Here is a 5,041-nt window from a genome sequence, read left to right as displayed (position 1 = left end):
CAGTAGCAGTTGGCAAATAAATGTTATCGAAATGTTAGAGTATCCGTGCTTGCTATCTTTCCAGTAGCAGTTGGCAAATAAATGTTATCGAAATGTTAGAGTATCCGTGCTTGCTATCTTTCCAGTAGCAGTTGGCAAATAAATGTTATCGAAAATGTTAGAGTATCCGTAAAATAGCTAAAAGCAAGTTCGCCGTAGCACTTGTTTTATAGAGAAGCTACGCCAACCATTTGCAGAATTTGAGGGTTTCACTAAAAACGATTTGTAGTTTTGAATATTAAACGTAATGACGCAATTAGTTTTGTATTTCCAAACAGTTCGAAGTGTGCAAGTAAATATAGTTTAAAAATCACAAGACTTAGCTTCTTGATCATTTTATTTCAAAAATCATGTTTAAAGATACTGAAAATGGGGGACATTTGTAACTTCTGCCTTATCAACAGAGAGAGTTAATAACACATACCATCAAAAAGCAACATTTCTTGTTAGTATTCATTAACGTTCACAACGCCTGTAGGAAAAGGTGGTCTGGACTGGCTGTATAATAATAATAAAACATTTAGAGTTGTTATTATATATTTTACGCACCCTAACTTTTAGATAAATGTTTAGTGAAAAAAAAATGCGTATTATATTCGGAATACTACAGTAAATGTTAACTAATTTTCAGGTTGCTGTAGAAAAATTTCAGAACCTCTATTTCATATTTAATGAGCATAAATTAATTTCTTAAGTTGCACAAATGTACCCTACTTAAAACCTTATTAAGAGTAAAAAAACAAAAGCCGACGTATTTTGGCACAATAAAAGGTGAAATATTTAATATTAGTTACAAAACTAGTTTCGGTAACATAGTTTCCATCATCGGGGTTAGAATTTTGGTGTTGTTGATTCTCCCTTTTATAAACGTCCATTTTTAATCCTATTGTGAGTTTTAATACTACTGAAGGAACTTTCTGATACAGTATTAACACTATTTAGTACTAATTAATGAACACTCACTACGTGATAGGGTTATCATACATCCCGTTTTCATCATCTCAGCGTCCTTGCTAGAAAATAAAAATTAAAAAAGTCCAGTTTTTCTAGACCTCCGATTTAAAATTCAAAAATGTGTATGCAAGTAGAAAAAATGCTTAGTATTTGTGATAAATATAAAGCGTTTTAGACTCTAACATCATTTTTTAAATTTCATTTTATGCTGTTTTTGAAATTGAAACATACGACTAAAACAACTAGTACAAGGTTTCACTCCGTCCAGCCTGTATTTAAAGGTCAAGATAGTACTATTAAAAATTTTATTTATCTAGCTTCAATTTTTGTGTGTGTCTTTCTCTGAATTAATCTATCAAAAAGTTAGCATTTTTGGAGAATTGTTTGTTTTTCAAATAAAAAAATAGAAATATTTCTTAAATATTACCAAAATACTGTATGGATTATTAAAGTAAGGGTTTCTAAGTAAGATATTGCACAATATTAAAACTGTAGAGTATAAAAGTGTAACATCTTAAAAGAAAGGGTTTATAGTGACTATTTGTATAGTTGTAAAACTGTAATATGTTTAAAAAAATGAGGTTTTATAAACTGTCTTCAAAACTATTAAGCTGTATCATGTTAAAAACTAAGAATTTCTAAGTATGATCTTGAACAATAAATAACTGAATACGTTAAAAAGTAAGGGTTTCTAAACACTTTCTTCAAAATATTGAACTGTAACATCTTTAAAAGGATTCCTAATGACTATTTTAACAATTGTAAGCCTGTATAATGTTAAAAGTCAGGGTTTCTAAAGATTATCTCCAAAGGCATTTGTAATATATTAAAAAAGAAAGAGTTTTTATGATAATTTCAATAGTTGTAAACCTGTAATACACTAAAAAGTAAGGGTTTGTTGGCTTCAACAGCATCAAAAACTGAAGATTACATTTCCAATCACTAATAAACCCAATTTATTACAGTTCAGAACAATGTTATTTATATATAGAACTATACTTTAAGCAATATAACCATAACTGTAATAATAATGATAACTCATATTTTTATTAGAATTTTAACCACTATGCTTTCATATATCTTACCTTTTTCACTTAGCAATTCCATTTAGAAATATCACCTGTACGCCTGTGTGAGTATATACACTGTGCACAAACTGAAATATAGGACAATATTCTCCTTAAAAAGTATAGACAATTAAAATTTTATTTAATTCGTTTTAAAATAGAGCTACCCTTCTGTGAAATTTATTGGAAAGATTTAGTTTTCACGGTGCAGTTGTAATACTGCTCTGTGACTCAACAACTTTCTGAAACAAATGTTCAGGTTTCTCTGCATTGCAGTGTCTCGCCGTGAAGCATAATGCGCAAGTCTAACAAAAACGCCCTAGCGGCTCTAAGAACAATATACACACTTTTTACTTGATAATTCTTTTTCACGAAAATAAGTTTATGAATAAACCACATAAGTATCATTTTTTTCTACTTTATCTTCAATGACATTACAATAGTTCATTCTTGGTTTGTACTTAAAGACAATATTACTAATTGAAAAATCGTAAATATACTATTCGTCAAATAGTGTAGGTATGTTTGGTGACGTAATGATGATGTGCAGACAATTACGACGTATTGATGTTGTATTATGACGTCGGCATTGACGTTGGAAATCAGCTGGAGAGATGTGACGTCTTGTTACGATCCACTATCAGCTGATTGCTTGGGTGACGTTTCTTGACGCTGCTTTTCTAGGTGTTGTCAAATCATGTATAAATTCAGGTGTACTAGACATTGCATGTAATATCTGCTTGAATCTTCTTCCTGGAAGCAGTTGAAGAACATCAGGAACATTACGATCGATATGAAGCGTTGTCAGTTTGGATTATTTGGAACATAAGGGATCTCTTTTAGAAAACGATCTACTGTACTGAAAATCAGCTGATTCCAACAGGTAAATTTCAGAAAAGCATTTCCTTTAGACTGTGATAAAATTTCTAGTGCGAATAATAAGGTTGGCATTATTATATATTGAAAAGGCTGAATTTTCTTTTATTTAAAATTCATTCGAACGCCTATTTCAGAGTATGTATATATAAATATACATATACATAAAGAGGAAAATATCTATGCTGTTTTATTTGTTTTTCTATTGAGACAAACATGCATGTAAAAATTCACCTGATAACACTGTATCTAAGTGTACTTACAATTATCACCATTCTTATTTAAAACTGGGGAATGTTATACAATGTACAAACATATTAAAGGATAAACGTAATTTGTATTGCTATAGCTTTGATAAAATAAAACTGCTCTTACAAAATTACGTAAATTTTCCTCTAAGCTCAGTATTATGCAGATCGGGCTAGATGATAATCTGTTATGTGATTTTAAAATTCAGCCTGTGTTATATGAATAGTGCTCTTACCTTGGTTGCTCTTTTGAAGTGAATCACGATTTTAAAGCATACCAAATTGTTTATGAACCATGTCTAGCCAGCCTAGACACAAACACATCTAGAAGTTCCACTCATGTTCTTGGCGAATTGAAGCCGGCCAATAAAATCAAGTTGTTGCAAATTGGCTTAAACTGTCGTTAACATAATTAATTTAAAACCGCTTCGAAACCAATCATAAAGTTTTTTAGGCATTTGAACAAGGTAAACCATCACCCATGGAACGAGCAAATGGTCGATCTCGATTCTTGTTTACACCGGCAATTGAACATTATGTTAGTGTACAGACGATTGGAAACAGATTTTCAAGGCCAATCTGAAGTGTTCATAATATCAGCCACAAGACAATTCGCTTACACTATTGCCCAGAACAGGTCCAATGGGCAAACAATTTTTGGAATGATAACTTTGTTTTAAGACGAGTCGCGCCTCACCCTGCAGCCAGATAGCGTGCACATATCCATATGGAGAGAATCTGTAACAAGATCCAACTCCATTTTCATACAGAAACGTGATGCATATGGCAGTGATGGAAGTATGGCGTGGGCAGGAATAAGTATTGCTAGACTAAAATGTTTAACTCTCGTCATAATGAAATCTTCCACAACTAAACCAGTACCTAGTTGTTTAGCTGTCATCATAATGAAGTCTCGTGTAACCAAACCGATATCAGATCGTTTAGCTCTCATTATAATAAAACATTGTACAATTAATATAATACCAAATTGTTTAGCTCTCTTCTTAAGAAATCCCTGTATAACCAGACCAATAACAAATCTTTTAAGGCTCATCATAATTAAACCTTGTTGATCTAAACTAATGCCTCTCATAACAATTGTAAACTCTGATACTCAACAAAAAATATGGTGAGACCATAAAACTGAAAAGTTTATAAACAGAACTATAACAAAACGTTTAACTGATGATGCATTTCAATTAACTTAAAAGTAATAAAGATGGTATTCTTCATTCTGATCTACATTATTTTAGATGTGAAAAAGTAAAAGATATTAAACATTTTAACTAAAATAATCATTTCACTGAACGCTTTGTAATACATATTGTCATGGTGACAAAATACTGTATGTCTACTACAGAATCGGTTGGGGTATCTACATAACAAAAAGCACCCAGTGTTGATAAGCATGATGAATTTAGCAGTTGACTGTCACTCTTTTCGCGCACTTATGACTCAAAAGTGCGACGGAATACGTTTTTCTGCAACAGGCGTCGAACCACAAATCCTTTGGTTCACAGCGCAAGCAGGCTAACCACTAGATGACGCCTTACCCAAGAATATTTGTTAAATAAGTCTAGGTTATGCAATTTTATTCAAGAGGTCATATTCTGAAAGAGAATCTATGACCAAAAATGAAAGGAATAGCAGTAACAGGGTAATCCAAGCATAAGCATCCAAAAACTTTGTTTAACCCAGTGAAAAAGAAAGAATGATTACTAGTAAAAACATAAAACAATTATAATGGTATATAACACCGAAAATTTGTTCGGAAACTTAGAATTCAAGAATTTCAGATGTCATATTTTCTATCCTCCAACTATGTTCTACTGAATCAAAACTGTCTTCAAAACTAAT

General features: G+C 31.6%; 1 long non-coding RNA gene across 2 annotated transcripts in view; it reads right to left on the bottom strand.

Moving 5' to 3' along the window:
- The window catches only part of LOC111086310, a 9,939-nt gene extending 7,609 nt beyond the window's left edge, over positions 1–2,330 (bottom strand). For both annotated transcript variants that reach the window (XR_002611038.1, XR_002611037.1), the window contains exons 1-3: positions 2,079–2,330; positions 1,003–1,052; positions 464–537 (exon numbers count right to left, since the gene is read on the bottom strand). This is a non-coding gene — a long non-coding RNA (uncharacterized LOC111086310). The remainder of the gene's footprint in view (positions 1–463; positions 538–1,002; positions 1,053–2,078) is intronic.
- Between the last annotated feature and the right edge of the window lie 2,711 nt (positions 2,331–5,041).

Source organism: Limulus polyphemus, unplaced genomic scaffold, assembly GCF_000517525.1.
Source record: "Limulus polyphemus unplaced genomic scaffold, Limulus_polyphemus-2.1.2 Scaffold1011, whole genome shotgun sequence".
Lineage (NCBI taxonomy): Eukaryota > Metazoa > Arthropoda > Merostomata > Xiphosura > Limulidae > Limulus > Limulus polyphemus.
Note: the sequence above shows the minus strand (reverse complement) of the source record. Positions and strands in the feature narration are given on the sequence as shown.